Source organism: Drosophila virilis, chromosome X (genome assembly GCF_030788295.1).
Source record: "Drosophila virilis strain 15010-1051.87 chromosome X, Dvir_AGI_RSII-ME, whole genome shotgun sequence".
NCBI classification, from domain to species: domain Eukaryota; kingdom Metazoa; phylum Arthropoda; class Insecta; order Diptera; family Drosophilidae; genus Drosophila; species Drosophila virilis.
In genome coordinates, this window is record NC_091543.1 from 21,040,480 (window position 1) to 21,057,227 (window position 16,748).

General features: G+C 38.2%; 1 protein-coding gene and 1 long non-coding RNA gene across 5 annotated transcripts in view; one reads left to right on the top strand and one right to left on the bottom strand.

Annotated features, from left to right (window-relative positions):
• The window catches only part of LOC116652003 (uncharacterized), a 202,873-nt gene that overhangs the window by 71,076 nt on the left and 115,049 nt on the right, over positions 1–16,748 (bottom strand). For all 3 annotated transcript variants that reach the window (XR_011416489.1, XR_004305007.2, XR_011416494.1), the window contains exon 5: positions 13,940–14,022. This is a non-coding gene — a long non-coding RNA (uncharacterized lncRNA). The remainder of the gene's footprint in view (positions 1–13,939; positions 14,023–16,748) is intronic.
• Positions 1–16,748, top strand: part of Sp1 (transcription factor Sp8) — a 43,040-nt gene that overhangs the window by 19,668 nt on the left and 6,624 nt on the right. The gene's annotated exons all lie outside the window — the stretch shown is intronic.

The window sequence follows — 16,748 nt, forward strand, 5'->3', positions numbered from 1 at the left end:
GTCAATTTGAATGCAAGTTTATAAGTTAATCAAAATGAATGTTTGGCAGCAAAAGCAACCAAAATAAGTACAAACAAGTAATTGCTCTAGTCGCCAGTTTCTGACTAGGGGATACCCTGAACCCTCTTCTACTAACACCAAATGCAGTCCGCGCTACGAACTTGTTTGCATTGGCAGTAATAAAAATAAATGAAAAAAAATACCTCCCTCAATATGAATCGAACCTGCGACATACCACACAAAATTGCTAACGCCCCTACTCGACAGCCAAACAGACAATTAGACAGACAATCCAACGAATAAAAAAACGTATTAAAAAAGCAGCACATACCCACAGCACAGAAAACAATACAATCGCAATAGCAGTGCTCTGAATGGAACTGAATAAAATTCAATAAAAAAATTCTTGCAATTTGCGCTAGCTGCAGCAAACACGTGGCAATATAAGAATCTATCTATAATAACTTTAGTATTTCCTTACCGATCTTGAAGAAATTTTCAACCCAAGATCTTATTGTTCAATAGTATATTCGTATATTTCCAAAACGACAATTTAATTAAAATTGTGTAGCTCAAATTGGTTTATTTATTTAATTTGTATCTATGCATGGAAGGCGGGTGTGCAAAAAGTTATAAAATGAAAGGTAAATTATATGCATATACTTTTTAATAAGTGACATGCCAAATTTGGTGGCTCTAGCTTAAATAACTTACGGGACTTCGATATTGATTTTTATTGATATCTTGCAAACGGGGAGAGCTATCGATTAACGGCATGTTACAACAAAATGCTGCGCGGGCACTAGGAGAAGCTACATTTAAAATGCCAAGGGTCCAGCTCTCACAGGTTCTAAGAGGTTCAATCATATGGACAGACAGACGGCAGGACGGACATGGCTAGATCGACTCGGCTATTGATGCTGGTCAAGAATATATATATATATACTTAATGGGCTTGGAGATGTTTCTTATTGCCTGTTACATACATTTGCACAAATACATTATACCCTTTTTCAAATTCTTAAAGGGGTTCAGGGTATAAAAAAAGGCCCCCGAAGTCTAGTTCGAGTGTCCGTTTCAGGCAATCAATTGCCAAAGTTAAATGCGAAAATGCTGTTTGAATTGTTTGATCGTGCTGTAAATTTGCTTTTCGAGTTGGTGACGACAATGGTGACTACGACTTCGGCGGCGGCGGTGTCGAAGACTTAATACGGCAAAACCAAGGCAGTTTAGTTAGCCATCCGGCGAATGTATTTATTATATGTGTGTGATTATCTATTCGTAGTACGACTGGATCATAATGGCAACTACAGCATCAACAGCTAAGAAAGATTGGGTTACCTGAAAAGCTGGCAGAGGTATAAAATGATTTATGGTCTGAATTGCAGATAATTGTGATAATCATACCGCAAGGGCGCAGTCGAAGATTTTTGGTCTGAAATCGATATAAAACCGAGAGCCACATATGATGGACACCAGTTTGGCACCAGCTGTTATGTGTATAAAATGCATATCGGGTTTAGTTCCTTATACCCTTTAGGAGAAGATTCAATGGTATTCATAGTATTTATACTATTTGTATTCAAAAAGACAAGAAAAAACGGACGAACGGAGAGACAGACATGCAAGGCTAGATTGACTCGGCAATTGACCTCACCAAGAATATATGAAGTCGGAGATGCTTCCTTCTTCCTGTTACGTACATTTTCACAAAACCATTATTCCCATTATAACCATTTTCAATGGGTTCAAGATATAAAAATTTAGATGATAATCTTTATTGTTATATTGTTATCTTTATATATTGATTGATGTTATTCATGGTTATTCAAAAATAGATTTAGTTTATTTTAAAAAAAAATAATAATCATAAGGTTTTGAGCATGGGAGCCTCGAAATTGTTCCTTATACATAGAAAGTTTTTCTTTATAAAAATTCATTTAGCAATGTTTTAAAATTTCCAGAATTGGAAATTTCTAATGTTTTTAATGCAAAAATTAGGCTAATAGTGAACAGAAAGATATACACTCGAAGGAGTGTTCAGTTTGTTTTACTTGGCTGCGTTTGGCTCCTATTCCAAGGGATTAATGCGTGATTTGCAGTTTAAGCGGCTCAGACGACCTACATGACAGACAATGTATTTACAATGTACATTGTAGGTGACATTGTATTTATGTGATGCTGTTTGTTTGCCATAACGGATTTGGCTTTGTTGGTATTATTGTGTTTATGTGTGAATTTCTGTTTCCGTGAGCTGTGGGTTATTGTAAGCGCCTGGGCTTATTTGCTTAGGCGGCTTATATGTCTAATGCTGCCTCAAGACCTTATGGATGTACAACGGCCATAGGCTAGAATGCAAGCACAGAGAATCCAAGTTAGATTCTTATGGATTTATTTAAGTGGCTTGCTGTACATTTCATGTCATTTTATGTGGCCATATTTCTGGTAAGTACTGAAGTGTGCTGACAGAAGAGGCAACAGCACTGAGTGTATGTCGTATAATAGAGGAGAGGGCAGCTGACAGAAAACGAGCGCAGAAAACGGATGGTCGTAAAAGTTTTTGCTAGTTTAGTGTTAGTTTTCTTTCCATATGCTTGCAAATAATTTACAAATGTCCATGAGAATAGCGTTCATAGTTTTTATTTGTTAACTGTGAATACTTTTTGTTCCTTTGCTTGTTAAGTAAGTTGCGTTTGTTATTCCTATGGGTGTGGTATGTGGCAGCAAGTGTCAGCTGATTTGTTGATGTTGGCGTGACCGAAAATGCAATGATTTATATGGGGGACGGACTACAAATATTGTATATAGGCCATTGATTTATGACCAAAAAAGGGGACCTGTATTTGCAGAACAGCACTGAAAAGTGGTTGTTAGAAGCTATGGGTTCCGTGAAACTACGTTTTGGCCAAAAGTAAAGCGACAAATATAAGGTTGGTTGTCTATATTTTAATAAGCATGTATGTATATATATTACGTGGCCACAGATATGCGCTGGTAGACTTCTGATTTCCGTTCAAACCACTGTGCAGCGTTCATTTAATACCCTGTCAATGAACAAATTTGTGACCCACTTATTGCTACACACTGGCAATATGATGGCAATATCAGCGACAGCATGCAGTCGAGAGTGGTGGCAACATATTGCGACGGTAATAAACATTTTATGAAGTCGTTAAGATAATTTAAATAATGCAATTTTTAGTCACTCGCCTTGACAAGTGAAGCGTTCCTTAACGCCGACGCCTTTTATAAAGCGGCTGAGGCTGTTTGTGGCTGATGATGCAGTTGCAACGCTGCGTTGCATTCTAGCGAGGCATGCAAATGGCTGCCAGGCAGACATGTGGCATGACATTCCACCGAAACGTCGGCTGCGGCGGCTGTTGTCAAACAGAATTGAAAGGATGTTTGATGACATGCTAAATTGACAAATGCATGCAAAAACACTTGGTAGCTGCCGCTTTTCATTTGACTCATTATTCAAAGCTAGTAAAAATGACAAACTGTAGCTTTTTTTGTCGCTCCCAATGGTGCCTGCCATTGCTGCTAATCTCTTTAAGCATTCAATAGTCTGAGGCTCCTTTAGAAATCGATTTTGGTTTTTATCTATTTGCTTATTTGTTTATTGACCGCTTCATTGGCTCTTTACTTGCATAAGCAGTTCTATGAGTCCCCACAGAAAACGGCAAATGGTATCGCAATATATATGGTCCATCATTGCCATTGGCAATTGCTTGGAAGCATCACTTTGATGGCGGCACGTGAGCAGCAAATACTTGGGACAAGTGCATGACTTGCCAAGTTAAAATCTAATTCTTGAGCGTAGTCATAAGGTCAGGCTAGTCACATTATCAACGCCGGCAACTACAGCAACATGGTTTGCTGCAACAATTTTGCTGGATGTAGCCAAACCTGCAAGCAATTCGTGCATCAAGCCAGCGAGCCTCCACAACATGGCAACTACACGTTGACGTCGTCTTGCCTTTGGTGTTGCTGTTGCTCTTGTTGCTGTTACGCCTGCTGGTTGAGATGTATGTGCAGTGATTACCACCAAGCGAGCGTATACTTTGGCATTTTATATGTTTTTTAGGTCACGTTGTCCTTGTACGCGAACGGCGTCCAACTTTCAGTTGGACCCGAAGTTAACTTCACTCAATTCAACTCGAGGCTTACGCCCGAAATTAGGTTTTTTAACTTAGCACAAGGCGCGCGTTGAAATGGCGTTGATGATGTTCATGTTTCATGTTTGCAGCCTGATGAAGCGCACCGATTATCCACAGCATCAGCAACAAAAACAACAAAAATATTCCAAGATAGCCCGTAAATTGATTGATTTGCCACGGCACGATGCTGGACTAAAGCTGCAGGGCAGCAACAACAGCAACAACAGCAACAGCAACAATACACCAACAGCAACAATACACCAACAGCAACTGCTACAGCAACAGCAACAGCAATAGCCATAGCGTCAAAACTCGTTTCAGTTTCGATTTCGTTTTAAAGACACTTTGGTAACGACAAAAATTGCCAGCACGGCTTGTGATGAGTGAGGGGCAAAGTGGGCGTTGTTGCTGGCGTAGCAAGCATCGCTCTCGCTGTTGTTGTGATTATTCCTTGGCTGCCAAAATCTATCAATGTATGCATATTTATGTACGCTATTTTCAAATGACGGCGACAATATATGCACCAAATGCAATTGAAACGTAGCGAAATGTTGTGCAACGCCCACAATTGGCTGCATGCCAACTAAAGCTTCTTGCTAAGAGTGCAAAGAAGTTGCTTCTTCTGCTGATGGGAATGCCGCTGCGCCTGACACATAGCTATTTCTCGGCTGAGATGTATCGTCAGTGTGCTGCTTATGCAGTTGCTTGCAAACCGCAAAAGCAGCGCCACCAATTGCTACTGGATCATCAATGCAGCAAATTGTATGCAACGAATTAAATTCCATCGCAGAGTTTACTCAGTGGATTGCCATTCAATAAAATCGCTGCAATACCGCTGACCTGTCACCTGTCACGTAGTCTGTCAAGTGTGCCCGCCAGCAGTCGTTGTTGCTATTATTGACATAACAAATTTAGATGGCAATCAACAGTAAAAGCAAGAACAAATTGCTCTCCTATGAGCGATCGTGACAGGCCACTGACACGTCAAAATTGAAGCGGCAAAAATTGTGAAAGAAGTAAAATACTAACAAACCTGTATACTTATTGTGGTGCATTCATCGCTAATGATCTACAACTGAAATAACAATTGAGCGTGCTATAGTTGAGACCATCCGACTACATATATCTGGCGCCCACATTTAAGCTTGTATGTGTGTATGTATGCATGTACACAAACACACACACTCAATGCCACACTCAGCCAATGCTTGCTTCTGCTACCCTAAGCCCAACACAAGGGCTAATTCATAATTGAATACTCCAATCCTTGTTATATTTTTGAGTTTTTCTATTTTTCATTTTTGCTGAGACTGGTGCAAAATATTAAAAAATCAAAATACACTTGATCTGTACATGCTATACGATAAGATAATATGAGTTATATATCAATAGTTTCAGTTGGGACGTCACACGCCCACCAAATTTTAAATTTGAATTTAATTAGTAGAGCTAATAAAAAGAAGAAGTAAATGAACAATTCAATTTAAAGTTCCCAGTACAGTGTAAAATGCACCATTTTTGAAGATTAAACGCAACTTAAATGGGCCGGATTTAATAAGAAAATATATTATTTTTCGAATAAAAAAGTCGTCTGTAGATATTCCCGGTAAGCCCGCTATATGGACGGACAATAAGATGGGCCTTGCAGCAATCCCATAATATACCATTTTTACTTTGTGGATGCATTCTAATAATCACAGCCCTTTATTACACTCATCGCCACTGATCTTCCCACATTCGCTAAGGCCGTCAGGAAACATGGCCTTCAAAATGCAGAAAATACAGAAAGACGATGGGCATTGGGAGAGGCGTTTGCAGCCAAAAACAAATCCTAAACGTTGATGCCTTAACATTGTGAGCAGTTTTTGGAGCCCGTGTCTTAGTCTTCAGTGTCGTGTCTTTAGTCGTTGGGTCTCAAGCCTCCGGACTCTGATTACATAAACTTTACCGTGAGTGCAAGTTGTAATTTTCCACTTTGCGCCTAAAAATGCTGGGCATAGAAAGCACTGAAAAGTTGACTTTATGGGCAGTGGCTTGGATAAAAGAATGATGTTGGTTTTGATTGGCGCGCTGTCTGGCTTTGCGATAATTTTCAGGGAGATAGCTGCTCATAATTATGGCAGAGCTTGTAAGCTGCAATGAAATTATATGCACGATTTTCCTATTCGATTAGTACAACACAGCGAATTACAAAATATATAAAATAAATGGACTCTTTATACACTGCACAAATTGAAAATAGGTATAGAGCGAAAAAAGATACAAAGTGAATCAGACAAGCGGGAAATTTCAAATTAAAAATGTGACTTTCTCGAATATTGTACAAATGACACCATTTTTCTTATATTCATCTTTCATATTTATTATTTATTTATTTATACATATATATACATATACATTATTTTGTTTTCAATTATTCGAATAGGATAGTTCTGCGCTGGGTAAAGGGTATCAAATAGGAGGCACTCCCGACAAGAGCACTCGTGTTCATACAATGTTTAAATGTGTTGTTGCTTTCGTCTGTCGTGTGCGGAATTCAATCAGAAACGATCATGAATGCGCCTTTTTGTGGCTCTCCATAAAAGTAAACATCCATCTATTTTAATGTTGTTGCCGACCAACTAATTGATGATGCCTATCGCGGTTAGCTGTTTGCTGTGTGGTGCTTTTGCGTTTTGTTAATAAGCCATTAAATGCTTTATAAAACAACAATAGCAAAACTAACACCAGCTACAATAGCATTAGCTATTCACATTCCTAGTAACCATATGGCAAATACATTTTTAATTCATTGAGTCATTAACAACATTGATAATTTTCCTGCTTGGTATTGTAGCGGCGTTTGTGTTAATTTATTTATAGTTTAATGTCGACATGAGCTTAAAGTCCATTGAGTAAAAAACTAAAAGCTGAAGTTAACGTTTTAGTCTTGTAGTGAGCAGCTTGTAGTCGAACATTACGCTCGCACAACCTTTGACCTGAATTAACAAGAGCAAGATCAAGCAAGAGGTATTTTGTGAAACCTATGAATACATCTCAAATGACTGGGAGTTAGTTAGAAATTCAAAAGCTTGCACTTACATTTTTGATACAACTAAGACAACACTGAAATATTTTGTATAGATCTAGTTCTGAGCAGACACTCAGATAAAAACACACTTTGCACTGGCTTATAAAACGAATTAGTTGCAGATGTGCGGCCTTTCGCCTTTAACTAACAAGTGCACATATTTACTCCTTTTGAGGGTATTTTCGTTTTAGATCAATTTCCTAATATTATATGGCACATTTTGAATCAATCAATCAAACTTTATAAATTCAAGTTCTCTCGGTACTCAGCTCAGTTATAATCGCATGACCATTAATTAAATTTAGTAAATTAAAAATAATATGCTCCGGACGAACACGATTTTTTGGTAGTCAGTGTGAAGAGTTAATATAAGAAGAAACATATAAATGCACTTGCATTTAACAACTCGATTTTTTCTACGTGGGGTTTGGTAAGTCCGGTGACATTTTTACCACGTATCTATGCAATCGAGTGATCCCCTCCCTTACCCATTTAGAGCAACAATTTCCATTTTGTATTCATCAAAGAAATAATGAAGCAGAAAAATGTCCAGTTTTTTCTGTTAAATATGTAAGAGTTGTAAAAGAACCTACCTATTGTCGTTGAGGTCAAACGAATAATAATGAATAAGGTCCACACTGCCATTCCCCACGCATTCTATTAATACATTTAGCGGCCCCATTGTCCTCATTGCGGCCTAAGCAATGAAGGAATGAATATATTGATTTTGTATACCCTTGTAGAGGTATTTTAATTTTAGCTAGAAACGTTTACCGCATACCATAAAGTATAGATATTCAAGATCCGCAACTTTGTGTGCATGTATTTTGAGTTGCAAGTGCCAGTTTCAATAGCTGCTAACAAAATAAGGTTCATACGCAAGATGGAAAGTGCATAAAACTAATATACTCGTGTTCACATTATGAGACGAGTATAAAATTCAATAAGTCAAGCTGGCAAAGTACCCTTCGGTCGCTGCTGGTGAACGTTTACGCTTTTTATTCACATATGCATGTGTTTAATTATTTATTATTAAACGAATTGGTGCAACCTTAACTGCCAGGTAATTGGCTACCGGTGTTCTGCCGACTACCACTCCAAATGAATATGCAAAGAGGCCAACTTCAGAGACAAAGCCAGAGGCTGTGCCAGACGGAAAGACAGGGACCAGCAGAGACACAGAAAACAATCTACAGCATTTTGTGTATTGACCAAAGGAACTGGACAGCTCGCAGCGGGGTGCGAATCCCAGTCGGAGTCTGAATCCAAGCTCGCGTTCGAGCTCGGGCTCGGGCTCGGGCTCGGGCTCATATCCATAAAGCCAAATCAAATAAGCTGCGAAGCGAACAGGCATCTGCGCAGACGCATACATGCAGATAATCGAAGCGGGCAGACGGTCGGCTAGTGTCTTTGTTCCTGTCACTGCCACTATCACTGTTGGGTAGCTGATCAGCACCAGCTACTTAAACAGCAGAAGCAAGCTTGGTTATAGGTTTTATGATGCAGTGTTTTGCAATTTATCAGCTGCTTAAGCCTGGCTCTTGTTTGATTTGAATATCCAATTATAAACACATTGCGTTTCGGATGTTAATTATGCTATTTCAGATGCAATTTTTATTGAACACAAATTGTCGCACATTTAGGGCAATAATAACAAAAAATAACAGCTGATTGAATACCTTTGCACTCAGTTTTTTTTTTTTGCTTATTTGGCAGTCTGAAAGGTTATTTGAAGTTCAAGACTAAGCAATATGTGATAATAATTCAGTACTAGTTGATATTTCTCCGCCTTGACCTTTACAAGTTTTTTGCTTCAAATTTTAGACATACATTTTGCCCTTGGAAAATTAAAATCTACCCATACCACCCGGAACTCACGTGTTCGGGGTGTATTTTACAAAGGTAGTAGTTGCAGGTTGGAATCAAGGGCTTTCGCCTATTTGAAGCCGATAAACTTGTATATTTACAGCCTTTGACCCACATTATTCATTCATGAGGGATGCATCTTCCGAAAAGTGTTAAACACGTATCAAGCATATTTTCACAAACATGATTGAAAGTCAGTTTGAAGTCAATCAACACAGCTGCGATTTTTCCACACTTCCTGCTGGAAATATAAAAATCCCCGTCTTAGCCGTCACCTATATCACATAAGAAAAACTTCAGGTAAAAATGATTAGCTTAAACAACAGTCGGTCAGTCAGGATACAAACCATTTTGTATATAAGAATCGCTGGCATTTATCAGCAAATGTAATACAAATATTTGATATTATTGCATTCGATCTTAGGCAATGAATCATGACTGCGGTCACACAACGCTCCGAATGGATCATTTTGGACTCATATATGATACAAATGGACAAATTTCGGACGAACAGTTAAAAAATGTAAAATTTGGAAGCGACATGATTTTATTACAGGTCTATTATTATCAATTAGATTTATGAAAAATATTATTGAAAGCGCAATAGAGTTGACTTCTGAGGCCGATAAGTGAAAACATTTATATACCCTATGGTAAATAAATAAATTGGGCAACCTAAGACATTAACATAGCATACACTTTTAGTTACCATCAACAGCAGAGCCAAACTTAGCATATCTGTAGCCTGGAGAGCTTTATAAAAATCTGAAATTCAAATGGAATTTGGAATCTATCTTACGACAGTTTTGCGTCGGGTATAGGGGAAAATGAATCCAGACTTCTTCATTCTTTCTTGAATTTCTTGCCTTAATATATACTCATACATATACATATATACATGCAAGATATAAATTTTTGAAATGCATATTGTTGCCAGCGACGTTAGGCCTGGCACTTAGTAAATACTTGTCACTTTTAATTTAAAGCCACCGTCGACTAAAAGCCGAGCTATACCTAAAACCGGATCTGGGATGGTTGGAAATTTTTCCTTTGCTGGCGTTTGAGGGGTTGACGCGGCTTACCATAGCAATTTGCAATTACCGCAAACACGCGGTGTAGACTGCCACACAAACGGCAACGGCAAATGTAGCTGCAATAACAAGAAAATCGCCGGCTGGTTGTATGGCCAAAGTTTTACAATTAGAACACTTTTGCGTGGCTTCAATGATAACGGGAACCAACTGCATAGGGGACGCCGATTTAAGCTACTCCAGTCACTTCGTCAATTCCAATGTATGATATAGGGGGCGTGTCAGGAAACTAGCTTTTAAGTGCGTCTGCGCCTGGCCAGTGAGGATTAAAGTGAAAAGCCGTTAACGATTTTCGGCTTGCCTACAATTCCCAATTTGCTGGAAATGCAGACACGAATTTGGCATACGAATGGTAGGTGTAGCTGTTTCTACTGTCTATGATGTTGTTTTAGGTTCACCCAACTTTACCATAGTGTCGAAAGCAAGTGGCAATTTGTTTATTTAAGAGTGTGCCAGTTATTGTTGTCGTCTCAAGTGGCTGAGGATAGTGTTTGTTGTGTATGATCCTAAAGGGTTTCTAGAATATGGTACTTGATCGAAATTACTCATTAGGCATCAGATTTAGAGCAACGTTTTGTCCAATCTTCTGGAACAATGCTATGTTTATTTAACAGCCGCTGTGTCGCTGGCGCATTAAAGGATTATGCGATTTGTTCTTAAAGCGGATGATCTTAACACAGGATTATATGGTGGTTAGCTGATCTCATTTTTCCCCTCCTCTTCTAATGTTATCCATCCACACTTATATCTTTCTCTCTCAGTATAACACTTAACTATCTCTCTCTCTCTCTCTCTCTCTCTCTCTCTCTCCTCTGCTTCCCTTGCTCACTCTTATTCTCCATCTACCTGATAGGTATCCTGCGGTGATAATCACAACGGCACTTTTTATTCAACAAAAGGGCTCTCCATTTGTGTATTTGTGTTCTTATGCGTGTGTTTGGGTAGTTGCTAATTTGCTACAAAATTGCACATTTGGCTGAGGTGACCCAACATAGGGTAGGCTAGGAACTTAGCTAAACTGCATGCCCACAGCTTCACAGGCACAGGCAATCCCTGTGCAATCCCAATGCCCGACTCGTCGTCCCATGTCATCCATCAAATGCGCTGCCATTTGGCAGTTACCTCCTGCTTCGTTTTATTCTTCGTTTGATGGTCGGCGTTAGCATCGGTGTACTTTGACCTTATTCTCCTACTACGTCAATTGAATGGTTTACGTCATTGAGCCGAGTGTGCAGCCAGCTAAATTTCAATTTCTCAACATGTACAGTTTACACAACAAGCTGGAAACCTCGAATGTATTGGAAATTATGGATTTTTTTATTTATTATAAATTGTATTATGTACATGTAAGCTACAAATATCATGCACTAATACTGAGCCCAAATTTATATTTTAGCATTTCAAGACTTAAATTGGTTCTTATCGGGTATAAAGTGTTTCCATAACAATAAAGTGTTTCAATAACAAGCCTTCAAAATGAGTTTGAGGCCTTTCGGGTGGTAAACATAAAGTTTCATACGAGCGTAATTCGGGATTTTTCCAAACTTGTGGTTGGAATTTCCCAAAATCCCCTTGGAAAATGAACGCCCTAGCTCCTACCGATTGGGCTGTGCGTTGACCAGCTCAGAGTGCTCCAGTCAGGAGTGTGCGAATGGGAGATTAGATATACGGGATGGGTTAAAAAAAACTGAAATATTCCTAATCTGGTAATTCTATACAAGATCTTAGACACCTAATTGGTTGTCTCGAAATCTTATCTTCAACGCATTGCGCCCAAAAGTACTTTACTTAAATCGATCGATTTACTTAAATCGATAATAAGCTGATATTTTGAAAATAAGGGGAAAGATCTTTTTTTTTTGCGTATGTTCAATTTAACTCGTAATTTGCACAAGATTATTGCACAATTTTTACCCATTTTTAATGGCCTAAGAGTGCAACATATTAAGCCATGATAATGGTACTTTTCGATATATTTTTTGTTTCGAATTTCTGTATATAAGTTGCCTAGCATTTCAGCAGCTTATTCCTACTGTACTTTGTCATATATGTATATGATATATACAAATATGAGTAGAAGCAACTAAAAGTACACTAGTATATAGACTGCATTAACCTATCGGTTGGTGTCATGGAGTTTCCCCCACATTCACACAAGTTAAAAACAATATATTGGTGCGCCATAAATATCAATATCAGCTTGCCTTTAATCAACCTTCAATCAGTATGGTAATAGAGACACACAACTGAAGTCGCCTCCACATTCATACTAAAGTATATACGCTTATATGTACGCGGACTAGCTAAAGCTGCCTTGACTGACTATTGAGCGTCTCGAGTTAACTTGACTTGACTAACTTGTTGAGTTGTCTAAGAAAGCAGCTCTGGCAGCTCGGTGCTTGTACCCAAGAGGCTACAGTACAAGTGTCAGCCTCTGTCCCCCTCTCAATTTTAGATAAAGAACCAGTCGTAATAATGATCATGATTGCCTGACCATCGACATGAGCATCGACAGCTTGCGGCGACGTATAAATTTGTTCATACTATAAATGAGAAAAAGATTTTATCTGTTTGTGTAAATATTTGGTAAAATTAAGCTTTCATTTTAAAAGTTTCAAAAAGGTTAAGTTGTTCAGCATGCGCCGATAAAGACGCCAATTTGCGCATGGATAAACATGGTCAAATGTGGAGAGTTTGTAGCTTGCCATGCTGAGAGCTTCATTTATATCGATGATGGTACAGCTTTGGACCTCGTTTTGTGGACCTCGTTGCTTAGAGTGATCGGTTGATTATCAGTAAATGCTGACTGATAAGATCTGAACTATATCATAATTTAAAGGTGTTAAAGCGCCGCAGGTAATCATGAGAAGTAGGTATGTGTATATTACTGGCTAGCTTTCAATAATATTCTTATTAAAAATAATGCAATCGTATATCATATCATTTTCTTTGGCCGGAGATAAATTTACTTAAGCCACAAGAAAATAAAAAAAGGCGCATTAAAAAGGGTCAGTTTATTATGGCATGAAACATGGAATGAATAGAAGGAGTCATCTCCGAACCCAAAAAGTATACATAAGAGAAGCATTATCAGCCGAGAAGTCTGCTTTTAAACTGGGCATTTATTAGTTTCACTATGCTCCTTGTAAATTTTTTATTTGCAATATTTATTGTTATAGTGTAAATATTCACTCAATCCAGAAAACAAATTTTTGAAAAATAATTAAAATCCATTTCGTTTTGAGGCCGTGAGTTGTGCGGCGTAGTGTTATAAGCTTTTTAATAGGCATTTTTATTTACACTTTATAGTTATCATTCATGGTAGTCAAGTTTTGTTGTTGACAGTTAACCCCTACGGATTTCAATGTCGAACCTTCCAGCAATTGGCGCTTGAAACCCCAAAAGCAAATAACAAAGTGCCCAACTCAATACGTTTGATATATTGTTCAATGACGATCGGGCCAATTTGGCAGATTGCCGTTTTTATTGCTTCCTAATGAAGCGATGAATTTGTTTTCGTCTGGGCTGTGGCTATAGCTCTAGTTGTTGAATTTGATGGACATCCAATGATAATGACTTTTAAGCAGGCCTAAAGTGTAAGGTAGTTATGACACGTCATTTTCTGGGCAAAACATTGACTAAGAATGTAGCGAATGAATGTAACTAACCTACTACCCATTCAAAATTGGTAGAAAAGGTGCATGCTGGAGTATTGCGAATATATGTAATACGATATAGATGGAGTTACTTACCCAATATATATAGTCGAAAGGCATAAAGAAACGAGTCGATGCGTCCATCTATATGAAGATATCCATGTCAGGGACTATAAGATCTAGAACACAGAATGAAGGTTTTTTAACAACCATATTTTGATAGATTTACTTTTAAATTTTAGAGTATATTAAGGCATAGAAAGCGGAAAACCCGGTTCGTAAGGCGTTTTTGAGTGTGGGTGTAAAAATTCCTAAGTACGACTGTACGCTACGATAATTTGTAGCCGAGTTCGTAGTTGCTTATTCACATCGCATCATTTCTCTTACTTTTAGTTATGGAAAGAGTAAGCACAATTTGATAAAGAAATCAAAGCGTGCAGCATAATTCTTCAGTAATATTGTCTTTTTACTGTGCTGTAGTCCACTCACGCCTTTGTGTCTGCAGAGTATTATACTTGATACATAATTGAAAAGTAAAATCAACCCCAATTACTTGCAGACAGCACTCAATCACCAACCATGTCCTAGCCCGCAATCAGCCACCCACTTCACACTAGTGACAGCCAGAGTTACAGTTCAAATTAATTGCAATATGAGACACATTAAATTTGACCTCATTGGGGGTTGGTATAAGCTGTATATGGGGGAAAAGAAAGCAAAGGGGTGCTATAACCCACAAAAAAATTCTTGTGGTTCTAATGAGCGGTCAGTTAATCATGACATTTTAGACAATGATATGTGAGCCTAGAGGACATACGTGGCCCAATAAGGCCGCACAGTAAGCTTTACAACTAAAATCGGCTTACAACAAACTGACGATGTGCTGCTTGCTCCTCCAAATAGGCAGAGTGACTGCGCCTGAAGAAGGCAAGCTGTCTGCCTAATGAACAGTAAAGTGGGCAACTTGGGTGGAGGATAAACATAAAATTAAAGCATCTTGTAAATAAAAAGCATATATTGCACTGGTTGGTTTTGGGTTTGATAAGGATCGGGTTCAAGTTAGGGCTTAGGCTGTTGCCGCAAAGTCAAGACACTTTAATGCACTTCATCAAATTGGGTTATGGCTTTAACACGGTGGCCAGGCCTATACATATATATATATATATATATATATATATATGTATGTATCTATATATATATATATATATATATACAAAGATGTATGGCGAGTATTGAGCCCAAGCCATAGCCGTAATTATCTTTGCCCCAGACTAACTCAAGACGGCTTCGTATTTTAAGATTTCGCAAAAATAATAAATAATAAAAAAGCAACATCAACAACAAAATGGGTCGTTTTTGGCTGGGAGATAAAACAAAAAAAAAAAAAAAATGAAAAAAATTATGATGAAACTCCATTAATTTTTGTTGGCTTTGTTGCTGTTGTTGTTGTTGTTGTTGTTGTTGTTCTTGCTGTTATTCTTATTTTTAAGGCCCGTTTGCGGTGGCTGCATCATTGTTAATGAGTTTTTGCGTATGGCTTACTTATAAGAGCGTCCATGCCTGGACCAGTTCCAAGGAACTTAGGACCACGCTGAGGCTCTCAGACAAAGTTGGTAACGAAAACTAAAAGCCCTGCCACTCAGGCTACTTAATATTTGCCAGATTCAAGTTCACCGTATGGGTACACTGTGGGCCTGCGAACTTCTGTGCGATTCTTTTTAATAAACTTCTTAGATCGAAGTTAAGCGGTGAACCACTTCGATGTTCTGGATCTCCATCTCCATTGCTGCGCCAATCTCAACAGTTACCAAGCTTTTCCCACGCTGCTGTCCAGTCAAACAAAATTAAAGCCATTAGTTTACACTTTACATGCTAATGGCAAAGGTTCGAAAAGAGCCTGTCGCGTCCTTCACAAAATAACCCGCGGCTAGAGGATAGCAATGTTTGTGCTTCTGGTTAACAGGCAAACCAAGCGAAGTTAAACCACGCCGAGGCAAGGTAAGCCATCCAGCCTATAGTGATGAATAAAACCAATGAACTTTTTAATTGCCTATGAACCTCGGCAGCCAACCCCTGTCTGCAGACCATAGTTCGCGTTCCCCAGAGCACACCAGTTAAGGCTCATCCGTTTGGTGAGTCGCGTATTTGAGTAGCCAAACGCTTGTCGGTTCTCTGACTATATTTTTTAGCCTGCGTTTCGCCACAAATTGAAGTTTAATTGTTTGTTATTTTATTTAGACAATTTACGGCCTCCGTCGATTAGATATGAGTGGCGTTTGCTACACTATACTATACGGAATTAAGGGACTCTTAAAGGGCCAAATGCATTTTTTAATTGCAACTAGAACTAGTATGTCTAAGTACCGATATGTATATATACTATTTTTTATACTGTATAGATACTATACACACTAAAAAGTACAACCTCTAATTTCGTGTAAAGTGTGAGTAGCCCTGTTAAAGATGATGCAGTGGAAATATTGTCTGATTATAACTACATGAAATGAATTGCAATCTTTGAGATCCTTCAATTTTATAATAATCTATCTTTATAACCTTTCCCTGATATTGTAAGTCAGAACAATGAAGCACCTCAATTATTTCCCGGAGTACAGACCTTGTAGTCTGTATATAATTGTGAACACGTATTAGTATTTGGGCGATTTATAACTTTCGCCTAGTGCTTTCTTAACTCTTTAATGTTATGTCTCTAGTTTAAGTTTTTACAGAATTGTGCAAGGGATACAACAATACACAGTTTACAGTGTGAATACATCTAAAGTCAGGTTTTGTTCCCTTTGTGAATAATATATAAATTGGATGACAAGCCACAAATATTTTGGTACGTGGTTCCCCACACAATATTGATTCAAATCTAATGTATTATGTTTGATATTGTTGTTGA